Source organism: Podarcis bocagei (genome assembly GCF_964188305.1).
Source record: "Podarcis bocagei genome assembly, chromosome: 12".
NCBI classification, from domain to species: Eukaryota; Metazoa; Chordata; class Lepidosauria; order Squamata; family Lacertidae; genus Podarcis; species Podarcis bocagei.
The window spans coordinates 38281721-38299637 of record NC_138137.1 but is presented as its reverse complement, the minus strand read 5'-3'; positions in this window follow the sequence as shown (position 1 = coordinate 38299637).

Sequence of the window (17917 nt, the reverse complement as noted above, 5' to 3'; positions counted from 1 at the left end):
GTGGCTGTGATGCCTGTGTGTTGGGGGGTGGCGGCTCTGTGGCTCCACCCCAGTCTACCCCCCACTACTGTTAGAAAATGCCAGAACCTGAAGAACCCAAGAAGTGAACACACAGCTGGCCAGTACTACAAATACGCAGCAAACAAATTTGGCAAGAACAGGTGGCCAAATACCAGAGCACCATGTTCATTCAATAACTGCATTCCATTTTTTGTCTTTTAAAGATGCAAAGGATATTTATAGTTTATTGCATGGTGGGTAGTTGGGAAAATGAGTGGTGCTATCAGGGCAGCACTTAGGTGCAAAAGTTGAAAGCCCACTTCAGCAGAGTTAGCAGGAAGGACCCAAAACAGAGGTGATGGCTTACTGCTGGAGGGTCAGGCAGCCTCTGTGGCGAGGGATGCTATTTGCAGCTCCAGTTCCAGCTGGTTCCCCAGCTGGTGCCCTTTTTTGGACACAGATGACTTAGCCATGGTACTCCATGCTCTGGTAACTTCCAGGTTGGATTACTGCAGTGTGCTCTATATGGGGCTGCCCTTGGAGACAACTCAGAAGCTTAACTGGATCAAAAATGCTACAGCCAGATTAATGGCTTGGGTTCCATTTAGTACTCATATGACCCCAATTTCAAAACAGCTGCACCAGTTATCAGTTTGTTTCCAGGCTCAATTCAAGGTACTCGCCTTAGTGTTTAGAACTCTAAATGACTTGGGCCTCAAATATCAGATAAAATGCCTCTTTCCCTACAGTTCTCCTCAGGTGTTAAGATCAACAAAGGAGACACTCTTGGCCAGGCTTTCTCAAACTCGGCCCTTCAGATGCTTTGAGACTACAATTCCCATCATCGCTGACCACTGGTCCTGCCAGCTAAGGGTTATGGGAGTTGTAGGCCAAAAACGTCTGGAGGGCCAAGTTTGAGGAAGCCTGCTCTTGGCAGTTCTACCACCCTGAGAGGTTTAGGATGGTGGTGGCCCAGGAGAGGGTACTCTATGCGGCAGCTGCTTGGTTGTGGAATTCCCTTTCCACAGTGGGGCAACTGGTACCTTCTTTATATAGCTTTCATTGTATGCGGAAGAAACACCTTTTCGTGTTGGCTTTGACACCCGAGATAAGTATTTTTGAGGTGCACCCTATTCCTGTGTGATTTATTTTAACTGTTTTATAATGTTGAATTTTGGAATGTTGTAACTCTCCTGGGATGTGCTGGTGGAGGTGGGGTTGTTGTTTGTAATACACATTACCATCTAAAGAGATGCCGCCCCTTAAAAGCATTAAATTCAGTGTCTATAACATGCCCTAACTGCACTACTGGAAGAAATGTAAGTTTTTTAAAGCATAAAATCTCATAAGAGATAAATATATGATGCACTGTGTACATGCATAAGGCAGAATCTGATCACAGATAAATATAGATACATAAACTCAATGTGTGTGGTTTTTCCCATTGGAAGCAGAAGCTAATGTAAAGAAAATACGTAGTTAAATATGTCTGTATTACAGGAAACAGGCTTTTTTATTAAAAAAAACCATCAACAAACCCTCACAGTACACTTCTGATAAATATGCATTTGATAAAAGGCAGCTCTCGTATTATATCTCATAATAACTTGCATAATTTTAGGAGTTGCCGTGAAAATGATCAACTTCAAAACAAATACAAACAAGTAATTATAGTGCCTAAATATACTTCAAAAAGGGTTGGAAACGCACTCTTGATTGACTGATTTCCATATTCATAGGAGGCATGAAAATTCATTTTTCACATCTGTATGGATTGCAAGCAATAACTCTTGAGCAGAAATGTGAAATTGCAGGCTGTAACTCTTAGGAATGAACTATACATTTTTACAGCTAGAAAAGAACTTAGCTCAACTCACATCAAAACAAGCAGTAATATTTTATTTGTGATTGGGAATAAATGTTCTTCCTTTTTCAAAGTAGGGAATTTATAACAAATGTATCAGTGAAATATTCACTAAAAGTTTAATAAAGACTTTAGCAAGGAGTATAAAGCTTTATTATATTAGCAAAAATAAATTAGTATCCTAACATACTTGGCTCCCAAAGCCAAAATTGTTACCCTAAACTTATGGCAGTGCCATAGGTGAGATAGTACCTTTCCTGAAACCAATAAGCAAAGGTGGCAAAAATATATCCAAAATCCCAGCTAGTCCCATGTTGCAGAAAGAGCTGGGTAGGAGATGAGTGCGTTGTTGCTTCTTTCTCAAAGTGATGGCTTTGGGGAAGCTGTGGGGCCTTTAAAGCTACATCATACACTGCCCTCTCATTGGCTGGGTGGTATGAAGCCATTGTAGCTGACGCAACACTGCCCCCCCACTAGGACACAGTGAGTAGTGCCATTGTAAAGATCCTCAAGTGTGTGTGTGTGTGTGTGTGTGTGTGTGTGTGTGTGTGTGTGAATTTTGGTAGTCATACAAGGAAAAAAGGATAGTAATTATACTCTTATAAATTCTCTAAAGAAGTGATCTAGAAATGTTGTCCCCATCTTCAAAAAGTGGAAAAAATAAGGTCCAGGTAATTACTGATTGGTGAGTTTGACCAGGAAAGGTCCTAGAACAAATAATTAAACAATCAGTCTGTGATCACTTAGAAAAGGATGCTAAGACCAAGCATGGGTTTCTTAAAAACAGTTCATGATAGACGAATCTCACTTTTTATAGTTATAAACTTGGTAGATCAGTGGAATGCTGTGGATGTAATAAATCTTGATTTCAGTAAGCCTCTTGACAAATTCCCCCATGATATTCTTGCAGAGAAGCTAGTAAAATGTGGACTGGATGAGATAACTGGTAGGAGGATTTGTAGCTAGTTGACTGACCGAACCCAAAGAGTGCTTACTAACGGTTCCTCATCATCCTGGAAAAAAGTGACAGTGTGTCCCAGGATTCTGTCCTGGGCCTGTTGTTGTTCAACACCTTTATGAACAATTTGGATGAAGGTACTGAGTAGATGCTCATCAAATTTGCAGATGACACTAAACTGGAAGGGCTAGCTAATGCTGAAGACAGAATTGGAATTCAATATGATCTAAACTAGGGCTGCCATGCATTACCGGGATTTCAAAGGTGGAATTGACATCTGGGAAAGGGGGATTTCCAAAAAGTGGCACTTTGTCTTTGATCTTAGGGAAGTCAATTGAAAAATCACAGGTGTTTTTTTGTTGTTGTTTTTTTACTATTTTGAAATATGGCAACCCTATCTTAACAGATTGGAGAACAGGGCCAAACCTAACAAAATGAATTTCAATAGGGACAAATGTAAGATTCTGCACTCAGGCAGAAAGAAGCCACTGGACACCTGACTTGCCAGTAGTACATGTGATATTAATCTAGGGGTCTTAGTAGACCACAAGCTTAACATGAGTTAACATTGTGGTGCAGCAGCAGCAGCAAAAAATAAAGCTATCGCTAGGCTGTATCAACAGAAGTATAGTTTCCTGATCAAGGGAAGTAATAGTCCTACTCTATTATGCGTTGGTCAGACCACATCTGGATTCCTGTGTCCAGTTCTGGGCACCACGATTTAAGAAGGATATGGACAAGCTGGAATGTGTGCAGAGGAGGGCAAGCAAGATGACCAGAGGTCTAGAAACCAAGCCTTAGGAGGAATGGTTGAGGGAACCGGGTATCTTTAGCCTGGTAAAGAAGAGACTGAGAGGAGATATGATAGCCACCTTCAAATATCGTCAGGTATCTAAAGGACTGTCCCAGGAGGATGGAGCAAGCTTGATTTCTCTTGCTCCAGGAACTGGGACCGGAACCAATGGATTCAAGTTACAAGAAAGGAGATTCTTCTACATTTGACAGTGAAACAGATTCCCACATGACGTGGTGGACCATTCTTTCTTGGAGGTTTTTAAACAGAGGTTGGATGGCTGTCTGTCACATATGATTTAGTTGAGATTCCTGCATTGGCAAGGGGGTTGGACTAGATGACCATCCCAACTCTATCAATTCTATGATTGATACAATATAAGAAAGGGAAATGAGTATTCCAAAACACTGGAAATATTCCATCCAAATAAATAACTTAAAGGTTGCAACCCTATGCATGTATTTGCCTTGGAGTAAGTCTTCTTTAACTCAATAGAACTTACTTCTATGTAAATATGTCTAATGTTAATATCTCATTTCAATACTAATCTGATTTTAAAGTTCTTACCTTTGCCTAGAGCGTGCTCTTTTCATTTTTAACCTGAATGCAGGTTTTTAAAAAGTCTTAAGGTTTAAGATTGTGCCCATTACTTCCATAAGAGTAGCTTTTAACTACCCTAAACTACTTCTATTGTTAAATGTCAAGTTTTGCACATGGAAGCCAAGAACAATTGCATTTCTTTGCATTCTGGACTTACTCTTCTCAATGAAGATGTTCGCTGTCAGATGTTATTTCCTAATTATTTATGCACCGACAGTTCATATATTTCCAGGTATGAATGTTGAGTAAAATGCAATGACTGACTGAGCTCCTTTAATGCTAAAAATGCAGTTTTAAAAATAGCTTGCTTATTGGGAATGCCTTAAGCAAAAACTGTCATCGTGGGAGTGAGCTGAAATTTGATTCAATTTTCATTTAAAAGCAAGCCCATCTAATTTGTCCTTTATGTAACAGAATGTGAACTAAAACACAGCCATTTTTCTAAATTTGCAGTTTCTGAATTTTGCAATTCAATTCTTCAGTCACGGAATGCATGTACAAGGTTAAAGTATGTGTAAAAATGCATATATTAGTGAAAATAACAAAAAAGCATCATATATGGGGGAATTGCTTTGCATCATCATCATCATAATAATAATAATAATAATAATAATAATAATAATAATAATAATACACTAAGCAAAATTGCAACCACACATGTCTATATCAGGAGCCATTGGCCCTAAAATGCTGGTGAATTTTCATAAGGACTTTATTTTTCTCTAATCACAAATATGATGTGAAAATGTAGAAAAATTAACACTAGAAAAACGAGAAACTGAAGCTGATATATCTGCCCATCCCTAACCGTGCTTACTCCTTTGTCTTCAGTGCTTCTCCTCCAGGTGCTCAACTCCTGGGAGCATAGACCATTTTTCAACCTCCAAGCTCTTCAAACTTCCTGTCCCTACTGCACTCTTGCTCTTGTAGCCATTATAGCCTCGCTAGCAGAGCCTGCGCAGCCTTTAAGCAGGGTGAGGCCACTGCCTCAGGTGGAAGAAGCCCCCCAGGAGGCATGGACGCATATGCCCCACTTGTCCCACCACCTCTGCCATCAATGAAGAAGCTGTGCCACGATTGGCGCCAATTTTGGACACAGTTGCGTCTGTTTGGGAGATATCATCCCAAATTGGCTGAAATCAGAACTGATGGTGGCATCACTTCTCCACCAGTGGTGGATCTGGCAGGGTGTGCACTGGCAGCAGAAGCAGGTAGGAGGTGGTGGGAGCATTGGCAGGGCAGAGCAACACTTCCTGTTTTGCCTCAAGCAGTGAAATGGGACACACCACCCCTGCTTGTTAGGTTCTTACTTCTCCTGTAGCTGTCTCTTGACATCTTTTTCCACTTTTCCCAGGTCCTGGCCCTCACCTGGAAATCCACCCAGCCCTACTAACATACCTAGATACTTTGAAACTTTTATTTTCTATGTTTTGTAAATTTTTTTGCATTTGGTAAAAGTTTAAATAAAGTATGTTAAATATTTATGTCCCAATTGCTTTGGTTCTTCTATACTTTCTCCAACACAGCAAAGATGCAGAAGTATAGGAGTGTGCTAACTCATTGTTCTGATCCAATATGGTAGTGTCATGTTCACAATAGGAGACAGACAGACAACCAATCTTGAAAGGCAATCCACTGTCAAATATCAGCTTCACACAGAGGACTAGATTTGATGAGTGTTGTCAGTGCAGGTGTACTTAATGCTCCCAGCAAGAAGTTCCATAAAAATCGAAGGTTGATGCTTAGAGCAGCGAAACTGACAAGTATATTCTAACTAGCTGCTTTAAAGGTGGGCCAAAAAATGCTGGAGGGTTTTTAAAGAAATATGGATGAGTTTTTAATACATTGTTTGATGTGGTAAACAGTTTAACCATTTTCTGATATGATAAAAAGAAGAATGAAAGTAACCTCAGGTTTCAGTAGCTTTTCCAGCATCTTCTCGTTCACTGTAACGCATCTTCTTTACAAGCACCTTATTCCCTTTAGAAGTCTTTCAGATCTTTCTAACAAGGCCTCATTTCCCAATAGGGAAACATGGAAAAGGAAGGGTTAGAAACGGATGCATTTGTACTGGGGGGAAAATATTGCTAAAAGCCAAGTAGGTGAGCTGGGGATGCAGTGCAAAATGAAACACAAGTCAGAAACAAGTTCAGCGATACATCAAGAGCACGAAAGCAATTTCTCAAAGGTGATGAAAGAAAATATGCTCTTTTTTTAGGTCTCTGGAAAACAGGTGCAAAACTAATTTTAGGATCGTTATTTTCCTGCAAAATATGCATTAAGAACTCTTGATTACTCATTTCTTCATGGCTGCCTTTCCCCCTCCTCCCCCATTTTGGGTTTTCATAGGCAGGGATACATCAAAAGGCCCAGTGTCCATACCCCTGGTCCCTCTCTTGCTGCACACAAATAACCACAACCATTGGATTCTTCAGTTTGCTGTTGTTTATTAGGGACAAGGTGTTACATCACACACTCATCCCCCTTGAATATCCTCCAGAAGTTCCTTGTTAAGATACCTGTTGGGCACAGGCTGAAGCTGACACTTTACTGTAGCTAGGCTACTTGCCCTTCAAATTCCTTTCCAGCACCTTCTCTTTGTTGAACTTTGGTTCAATTGGAAGTCCAGTAAAGCCTGCTCTTCCCAGTTATAAGGTACTCTGTGGCTTCACAGCCAACAGTTGAGCCTCTCCCCAGTTATTCCACATCCCCCCAGGCGTTCTCTACCAGGAAGACCTGCTGACCAGAGACCTAATCCTGCATCCACACAACCAACAATTCAGTAAGATTAATAACAAAGTAGCCACCAAAGTCAGTGGAATCACACTAGCTCCAGGTTTTCAACCAGTGTGCCATTGCACCCTGGGGTGCCCTGAATTGTGGTCAAGGGTCACACTGGCCTCTGTCTCTTTCCTTCCCTCCCTCCTCTGATGCCCTCTCACGTCTCTGCCTCCCAAAGGCATGCACAGCTGTTTATTGCAGCAGCCCTGGCTATAAGCTCCACATGCAAATGGTGCCTCAGGGAGGCACCTCTCTTTGGGGCAGTGGGGGGCAGCTCAGAGACCAGGGGCGGCAGCAGCAGAAGCAGCTGCCTGGAGGACTCCCAAGGAGAGGGGAGAGGAGGCTGAGGGAACACTCCACAAAAGAGGGTGTTTGAAAAAAGGGTGAGGGGCTGCCAGGTCTGCAGGCAAAGGGTGACATACCGTACTTTCCCATCTATAAGACGCCCCCTTGTATAATTGGGGAACTCAATTTTAAGAAAATGAGGGGAGATGGCCCAAAGTTGTTGAGTCTCTCCCCCCACAGAGCTGCGGGCAGGAAACACTCCCTAGATTGTTTCCCACGCACAGCAACAGCGAGTGAATTTGCGCTCCCGCCAGCCATCCAGTTTTTGGGAGCGCAACCTCTTCCGATGCCGCCACACAGGAGCGCAAATTCCCACCAACCGATGCCACTATCCGTGTATTGGATGACCCCAGTTTTTTGATGTGATTTTTGAGTCAAAAAACCTCGCCCAATACACGGAAAAATATGGTAACTGGGCACAGGGATGCCGCAGAAAGAATGTAATTGGTTAAGGGAGCCGTGGACTCAAAAAGGTTAAAAATCTCTAGGGTAAGGTTACCAGATTTTTTTCAATGAATCCAGGGACACTTTTCAACTTCCTGCTGAATAGATGGATTTTGTCAGGGGACTGATCTGTAAATCCGGAGACTGACCCTGGGAAACGGGGACGTCTGGTAACCTTACTCTAGGGCTAACTTTCATAATGAGTTGACTCCCCCAACATGCAGATGAGACTCAGTGCAGCAGCCTAACAAAGTCCACAGCACTTTCTTTACATCCCTAGATAATGCAATAATACATACCGTATTTTTCGCACTATAGGACGCACTTTTTCCCCTCCAAAAATGAAGGGGAAATGTGTGTGCGTCCTATGGTGCGAATGCAGGCTTTTGCTGAAGCCTGGAGAGCGAGAGGGGTCCGTGCGCACCGACCCCTCTCGCTCTCCAGGCTTCAGGAAGCTATCCCAAGTCTTGCAAGCCCGGCGGGATGTCCCGCGGGCTTGCAAGGCTTGCGGGCAGCAGCCTGCACCCAAAAGCTGGGGACAGCGGGGAGGCGCAGAGCCGCCACCCCGCTATTCCCCGACCTGATCTGGAGGCTGGCGGGGGGAGAAGCAAGCCTGCTTCTCCCCCCCAGCCCCACAAGCTCGGGGGATAGGGGGATGGCGAAGTGCCGCCATCCCGCTATTCCCCGACCTGATCTGGAGGCTGAGGGGGGGGGGAGAAGCAAGCCTGCTTCTCCCCCCCCCACCATCCCCACAACCTCCAGATCAGGTCGGGGAATAGCGGGATGGCAGCGCTCCGCCATCCCGCTATTCCCCGACCTGATCTGGAGGCTGGGGGTGGGAGAAGCAAGCCTGCTTCTCCCCCCCCCACCATCCCCACAACCTCCAGATCAGGTCGGGGAATAGCGGGATGGCAGCGCTCCGCCATCCCGCTATTCCCCGACCTGATCTGGAGGCTGGGGGTGGGAGAAGCAAGCCTGCTTCTCCCCCCACCAGCCCCACAACCTCCAGGCTTCAGGAGAGCCCCACCGCCAGCCCCACAAGCTCGGGGGACAGCGGGAGAGGCGCAGCGCGCCCTTCCCGCTGTCCCCCGACTTGGTTAGAAGGCTGGGGGGGAGCCTGCTCCTCCCCGTCGCCAGCCCCGCAAACTCGGGAGACAGCGGGAGAGGCGCAGCGCGCCATTCCCGCTGTCCCCCGACTTGGTTAGAAGGCTGGCGGGGGGAGAAGCCTGCTCCTCCCCGTCGCCAGCCCCGCAAACTCGGGAGACAGCGGCAGGGGCGCAGCGCGCCCTTCCCGCTGTCCCCCGACTTGGTTAGAAGGCTGGCCCAGCCCCGCAAACTCGGGGGACAGCGGGAGAGGCGCAGCGCGCCATCCCGCTGTCTCCCGACATGGTTTGGAGGCTGGCGGAAGGCTTCCTCCTCCCCCAGCCCCGCAAGCTCCCAGAGCGATGCCAAAGCTGCGCGCAGCTTCGGCATGGCTCTGGGTCCCGTTCTGGCGGGGGGGGGGGATAATTTTTTTTGGCCTTTATTTCCCCCCCCCCCAAATCTAGGTGCGTCCTATGGACCGGTGCGTCCAATAGTCCGAAAAATACGGTAGGTAATTAATGCATACTAGTGGTCTCAAAGTGATGGTGCAGATTGCCCTGTTGTATAAATTTATAGGATGGAGTAGATTTTTGGTGTTCATCAGGACTAGCTGAAATATTGTTCCTCTTATTCCAAGTAGACTGGCTGCCAAAGCTTACTTTAACCCTGGTGATGAGACAGTACTCTCCTCCACACCTGAGGGCAGCAAATTAATGAAAAAGGTCCCGATCCATCCTCTAAGACCTTGCTGCAGGTAACTCATTGGACTTAGGATGACATGGTTTTAGGAGCTGCAGCTGAAAACATTAGCAAGTTGCCTTGTCCTTTTCTTGGAACCATTGTGGAGTTGCACTCGCTAATGGGGCATTTTGAGGCTAACATAATAATCACATAATTAGCATCAAAGATCCCACAGGTGCCTGCAGATCAATATATTTACAGTACAAGATTCCAGACACAACTCAGCAGGTGCAGAGATTCACATTCTGGTATCATCCAAAGGCACAGGGAGTTGCTGCTAAAGCAGATATATTTTGAGATTTAGTGGCAGTGTAACTTAATTGCTACTCGGGGGTATTGAAGAGGGAAAAGAGAGGCAAAGTGACAAAAAAGCATGACTTCAGTGTCCAGAGAGGGATTTTCAACAGGATAAACACTGGCTGCCTTCTGTGCCAAAATGCTCCTCAGATAGTTTTGTTTTAAGATGGGAGAAGTGGAAAGTGTATTTATGTCTCAATACATATTAATAACCATTTCCGATGATGCGAAATCCTTTAAGCGTTTTTCTTTTCCACAGGAAGAAAAGAGAGCTAACTTACCCTAATGCTTGAATACATTTATTGCCTTTGTTGGTGGGAGAAATGCAGGATCAGATCTAAGGTATAAGTGGAAGTCAGGCATGGAGCCTTCTGCAGGGACCTTCCAGCCCGCTCCAATGTTTGGCAGCTCCAAGTGCACAAGAGAGATGCAAGCACAAAGCCGGTCCCGAAATTAATTGAAGAGCTGATGCTCACATGGGAACTCCAGATGTACATCAGAGCCTCTGGCTCATGGCGTGTGTATCTTTCTGTAATAAGCAAGGAGAATGTAGCTTTTCTGTTAGCATGGGTTGATGTTTCCAGAAGGAAAATAACAACCAAGTTCACACAGCACACTGAGCCACACCTTGGCTTCAGAAGACTGCACAGATATGTTGGCTCCCAGCTGCTGTGCCAAGCTAAGCTTGAATGGGTTGTGTAAACGAGGACTAGTGGTTAAGCTTTCTCCTCACCAACCTTGAGTGCTAGGAAAGTGCAGCACGGCAGCCAAAAGGACCAGCTATGAGGTCCTCTCTAGGGAAAGGATCACCTGCTTCGTGTGGTCTTCCAAAGCCAAGGTGGTGCTGTGTGAATCAGGCCAATGTGGAATTTCCTGGCCACTTGGGCTGAACCAGTTGTTTATATACCACCTGGTGGCTGGCCGAAGGTTACCTAGTGAGCTTCATGGCTGAATGGCAATTTGAACCCTGGACTCCAACACTGAAACCATTGCAGCACCCTGGAATCAAGGGAGTTTGACAGTCCTCTCTCCTTGGAGCACAATGACTGTGCATAGATGAACTCATTAATTTGTCCTTAGAAGGGGAAATATTTGTTTTATTTTGGACGTTGTAGCAGTTTTGTTTAAGCAAATGTGCATACTCTGGGTTTCGGCAATATTAGGGGCCTGCAATTATTTGCTTGTTTAGCTATTATAATCATTATTAAAAGCTCATTAGTTTAGATATTCAGTAATTAAATTCACAAATATTTTTGTTATAATGCCATAACATTTGACTACCCGCTCCAAGGAATCTGGCATGCAAAATTTCAGCCGTACAGAGAAAATGTTTCCATTTAATCAGCAAAGACACAGGGATGGACAGCCTAACTACTGCCTAAATGCTTTAAAAAGAGAACTACTAACAACTCGCTAAGCATAAGTGAATGGGAAATAGAGTGTAATACAGTGTCGAATGGATTCAAAATACTCTAAGGAACCTCAAGAGGTAATGGAAAGGGATCTGTTTTTGCAGAAATACAAAAAGCATAACAGAAGCACCTGCAGACACATACTCTCCAAGGAGAAATAGCTCATAGTAAAAAACAGGCAACCCCCGACCAAGTATTTGTCTCCCTTTTAGAAAATAACAAGGGCATCCCACCATCACTGTAACTGGACAGTTATATGTGGAAAGATATATGCTGGACATCTTACAGTGGCAATCTCTCCTCGCCCCCTTTCTCCACACCTCTAACTTAACCTATGCTGGTTCCAAGGGGAAATGAATGTTAAAATGGCACCGAGTTCCAAATGAGAGACAAATTAATAAATGATGCTGAGAACCATTTCAGAACACTGGCATTTATTTCTTTAATAATGCTGAATGAAATGAATGGGTCACATTCATTTCAACTTTCCATTCATTATGAAATGGATGTGCACTCCTAGATAAAATGAGTGCATTTTTAAAAAGATGAATGGACACTGTAGCTCCTCCATCAAGGCACAGAATATTATGCTCCTTCCAGGCGTTAAGACTGATAGCGCGCATGCGCATGCACGTGCACACATGCACAAGCATACACTTAAAACTCTGTAGATAGGGAACAAGAAGAATACCTGGAATTAGATCTTTACGTTCTTATTTCCTAAGTGAAGTTTCTCCCTGTGTGTAACAAATTGGTCTCTGATAACATCTAGACAATCTGAACAGTTTTTCAAAAAAACAATCGGAGACCAATTTGTTAAAATCCAGACAATCTGAAGGCAGTTCTATTGAAGCAATTAAGAGCCTTTAGCCTTGGTAGTATTGGGGGTATACCATAATTATATTTACTTCACCAGTGCCACAAATCTCTGGAGTCAACAGGAAGATTCCCTGCTCCCTTCAGCCAAGTACCTGATTGCAGTCTCTTTACTTCCTCCCATGGAACTGAACGGGTACCAGGAATTTTGCTTGTGATCTATAATCGAATGACTGTTGCCATTCCCAGTCTTTCTGCTTCCATGTGATTCAAGGAGCCCTCAATGATACTAGTCCATCTACCGGGGGCGGGGGAGTGGCAGAGCATCTGAAGGTCCAAGATTCAATCCCTGACATCTCCAGGTAGGGCTCTCTCTGAAACCCTGGAGAGCCTATCCAAGTCATTGTAGACAATACTGAGTATAAGGAAGCTTCTTCCTATATTCCTATGCCACACTTCAGTGGTTCTTCAGCTGCTTGGGATGGTGCAGCAAAACTGCTTCTCACCCATAAACCTAAGCATCTCTGTACAAATATCACCTTTACTGATTGAAATAAACTGCTCTTGTGTTCCACCCCCCAAAAGAAACTGTGCACTAGCCACCGACATATTGAAAGAGATTGAATGAATTCCTTCTCTTCATTTAGTTTTTGGGCTCTCGAGGGAGAGGATGTTTGGTGTTCTGGAAGCCCTTGTTTTGTATTTGAATTTAGTCTTAGACAACGTGTCTCTTTTACCATCTGTCTCAATAATGAGCTCTGACTGCCAGTGTAGTTACTTTTCTCTGCCCATTTGGGATGGCCCATCAAAAATCAGTGCCGCTGATGACTCATCTGTCTGCTAGCTCTGCTAGCGCAAATGGAACTGACACCCCTTGTTACAAACACAAACACAGCTTAAAGCAGCCGCGTCAACTTCGCTTCCGAATACATTTGCTCCCCCAACAAGGATTTAGAGTTGCCTTTGAAGTCACACACCAATAATGTGATAGTCTCCCCAATAACACAAGAGGTAAGGCCATGGCAGCCTTGTTCTTCCAGCTCAGATCAGAGCAAGGACCTGTCCATTCAGGGCTACAGGAATCCTGGGCTCCTGTCATTATCGCCCCTAAGAGGAGTGTTTCTTTCAAGATTCATAGTCCTCCCTGTTTTGCTTTCCCAACCAACACTCAGCATTCTATGCTTACTGAGCATGCTCAGTCCTCGTAAGATGTTTGCTGTTGCTGTGTGTGACCCCATTAAATGCTAAATTGGCATGTACTTTGCAAACTTGAGTTTTCCCCAAAACATGCTGCCACATTGTCTTTTTGTTTCCCATTGGCCTCATTTTGAGCTCCAATCCTATCTGCGTTCACCACCTGAATTTGCTCTTAACAGAGAATGATGAAAATGAATGATCTTAGATAGCGCAGCTCATTTTATTATTCAGCATTATTGATGCACGTGCCCGCTAGAGATGTCAGATAATTCAGATGAAAACAGGAACAGGAGCAGAAATTGCCAGTATTTGTTTATTCATTCCACGTCCAGAACGGGAATCAAACCAGCAAATACAATTGGCATTCACTGTTGTTGTGGTGGTTGTTGTTGTTGCTGCTGTCTGCCCACAAACAACACATAATTAATCCTGTCCCTCTTCTCCCCACATCCACATTGCCTTTTTTTTGCATTGAAATGAATAGGGTTGAATAACATGACAATGTACCCTATGTAAATAATTATTTACATTATGTAAGTTACGTAATTTCAACACAGCAAAGAGTAGGACAAATGTGGTTTTCGGCAAAAGAGGAACGACGGCAGAATGAAAACATTGCTGCATAGGGGGGAAATATAGGACAAAAGTGAAAACAATGCCTTCTAACATCCCTAGTGTCCATGCCAGGATGTGTCCTGGCATCCATTTTCAGGATTTGTCCAAAGCTACTGTCCTTGCTATCTCCACGTTACGAGGCAGAGGGACTTCTCGGTAGTAGCGCCCGCCCTGTGGAACGCCCTCCCATCAGATGTCAAGGAATTAAACACCTGACTTTTAGAAGACATCTGAAGACAGCCCTGTTTAGGGAGGTTTTTAATGTTTGATGTTTTATTGTGCTTTTAATTCTGCTGGAAAACCCAGCCAGATGGGCGGGGTATAAAGAATAAATGTATTTATTTATTTATATTATTGCTGGTGTGGTATTTTTGACCACTCTTATGGGTTTTGTTCTAGAGAAGTCACTACCACTAGTTTGTCTAATAAACTTTTAAGAACTGGTGTTTGTTACTTTGTTTTGTGGCAATGAACAATATGCTGTGTGGTATTGAGCTTTTGTCCATCTGGAATGCATTTGAAGGGTGGAGTCAGTGGTGGATCTTGGGGCCTCAAATTTCAGCGGCGCCCTGTGTGATGCCAGAAGTTGGCTACTGTCACACTTTATTCTAAATCGTAGCTGTGGTGCCCCTGGTGGCACCCCAGAGGCTATCCACCCAGGGCAACCCAACCAGTTGTGCACCCCTAAATCTTCCTCTAGTGGGGTGCATACCTTCCAAGTGCCCCGGAAAAAAATGGGACACATTTTCCCCTCAAGACATCTTGGTGCCCATTTTGGGTGCTGTGATCTTGTGCACTCTCACCCTGAAAAAGTGCTAGACCAGGTTTCCTCAACCTTGGTCCTCCAGATGTTTTTGGCCTAAAACTCCCATGATCCCTAGCTAGCAGGACCAGTGGTCAGGGATGATGGGAATTGTAGTCTCAAAACATCTGGAGGGCTGAGTTGGAGGAAGCCTGTGCTAGACGCTAGTCTAGAAGGATGAATGGGGCTGGCCCACAAGTAACCTTATATATTCAGTAAGGAAATGGACTGTGTGAATACTCAGTAGAATTTCTTCCATTTAATAGGGCAGGTGTGGCTAACCCTTTCCAGCCCAAGAGTCGCATTACTGATAAGCCAGCCATCTGAAGGCCACACATTCTTCAGCCCCCGACTGGCAGGTGAGGTCATGTTGTTGGTGCCACCACTAGAGGCTGCCCAGTTGGGCATGTGTGTGGGGGGGTGACCTATGACAGGGCCTGTTCAGTGGTGGCTCCCTGGTTGTGGAATTCTTTCCCTAGTGAGGTGCATCTGTCTCCATCCTTAAGTTTCAGGAGGAATTTGAAAACATTCTTGTCTACCTAGGTATTTCGTGGCTGAAGAATACTATTCCTGTTCAACCCCAAGATTACTGGATATAGTGCTATTTTTCTAGAAAAAGAGGTGCCAGAACTCAGCAGGAACGCTTCCCTTGTTCTGTTATAATGGCAATGGCCCCCACAGGTGAGGTGCCAGAACTCACCTGAGATGCCGGAACTGAGTTCTGGTGAGTTCCCTCGGGGGGGGGGGGACCCTGTCTGGATGGAGTATTGTTGTAAACTGTACCTGCTTTTAGTTTTTAACTGTTTCTAAATGGTTTTTGTTTTAAATTGTAGATTTGTTTGCAGCCCGGGGCTCCTTGGGAAGGAAGGGCAGGATGTAAATTCTTTAAATAATATCAGTGGTGGCTTTGGCACATATACCTATGTGTCCCCCCCCCCAACAGCACACACATATACCAAGGACTCAGTGCTGGATCCAAATAATAGGGTGAATGAGAGTGATTCTACACCTCCCCAAGTCAAACTGTGATGCCAACAAAGTCAGATCAGGGCCCCACAAAGCTAGGGCTGCCATAAATCTGGAATACGGCAGTCGGAAACAGTATCCGGATGGAAATTGCTGAAATGTCCATGTTGGAAGTGTAGATTTTGGTGAATTTCCTTAAAAATAGCTTTAAAACTTCACTTTTTGTGAGTTTGCCCCGCCCCCCAAAACTCAACAACTTTGTTAAAGAAAGCTTTTGTGTCCAGATTTTCACCTTTTGAAATATGGCAACCCTACACAAAGCCTCATGTTGCTCTGCCATTTTGTTTTCTGTGCTCTCTACAATTGCTGTGCCTCTTTCTTTCTCAATGTTAGGTTAATGGGCTCTGCATGATGTGAGGCTAGCCAACAGCTCCTGTGGAGCACTGAAGAACTCTGGATTATTTCCTTTTAAGCATTTTGTTAAAGCAGAACAGTGAAGACTTTTTAAGAGTTAAAAAACCTTCTTTAACTTTTAAAGAAGTCATCCACTGCTCTGCTTGGAGGGGTAAAAAAAAAAATCATCTGAAACTCCTTCAACACACTAGAGACATTATTAAAGGTAGACCCGCCTTTTAATGCTTACTGGAGGTCATCTCCTCAAAACGCAAACAAGCCTCATGAAAGCTGAACTGGATGGGGTAAATCTGCTGATTTTTAAATATATATTTTAAATCAGCAGGCAAGAATATACAGCACTCAGCCACCTCTGAATAGATTCTGGAATTCTAGTTGGCCTAATAAAAAAGGTATTGCCCTTATATGGATTATGCAGGAAAATGAATCCCCTTTACTTCCCTCATTAAAAACAAACAAACCTGGACCTACAATTTGGCAGGCCTAATTCACTCTGCGGCGGATTTTGTGCCTGTGAATTTCATTTGCTTCTGCCAAAATGGGAAAAGGTTATACCCACTTTTAGTTACCCAGTAAGAGTGAATGGGAAACACAGAGCCCCATTTTATATAAAGCAGCTTATGCATAATAATGATAATAATAATAATGTCATGGCTAAAAATTGGCTGCTGTTTCTTGAATGCTAAAAGAACTAAGTCAGCATGAGTCAGCGGCCTACAATGACTTATGCAACCTTTCACCAAATTGTACCTGTATATATAGAGTGGTCAATGTTAGTGTTGGGTGTGGGTTGGTTGGATGGTAGAAAGTTGGTTGCGTTTGGTGTGTGTAAAAGCTGTTGGTTGTGGTTGAAGAAGACTTTTTAAGAATAAAAGCAGCAATACTCTGCAAAAATACTCTTTCTCAGACAAGAGTATTCCAAGAGTATGCCAACTAAGGTCTGAGGACTAGGCAAAGGAGTAAAAAGGAGGTCAGAACCTTTTTTTTCTTCCAAACACTGACAAATAATAATAATTTTTATTTATACCCCGCCCATCTGGCTAGGTTTCCCCAGCCACTCTGGGTTGCTTCTAACAAAAGATTAAAAATATATTAAAACAGGCACCCCCAAACTTGGCCCTCCAGATGTTTTGGGACTACAACTCCCATCATCCCTGACCATTGGTCCTGTTGGTTAGAGATGATGGGAGTTGTAGTCCCAAATCATCTGGAGGGCCGAGTTTGGGGGGATGCCTGCATTAAAACATCACTCATTAAAAACTTCCCTAAACAGGACTGCCTTCAGATGTCTTCTAAAAGTCAGGTAGTTGTTTGTTTCCTTGACATCTGATGGGAGGGTGTTCCACAGGGCAGGCGCTACCACCGAGAAGGCCCTCTGCCTGGTTCCCTGTAACTTCGCTTCTCTCAGGGAGGGAACCACCAGAAGGACCTTGGAGCTGGACCTCAGTGTCCGGGTTGAACGATGGGGGAAGAGACGCTCCTTCGGGTATACCGAGTCGAGGCTGTTTGGGCTTTAAATCATATCAGGGGGTGTTATATACAAAAAGCAGGTACAAAGTATATCTTGGGGGACACACACATATACCACATACAGACTACATGCAGTTGCCACATGTCATGCGACACTCATGCTCCTCCCCCTCCCCGCCCTGTGATTGGAGACAGGGGGATCCCATCTTTTGCTCTTCACAGATCAGTCTGTGGTTACCAGTGAGAATGAGATGTACCAATAGCCTGATCCAGCAACCTCGTCTTATGTTCTTCAGCATGATCAAACCTGTGGGTTGCA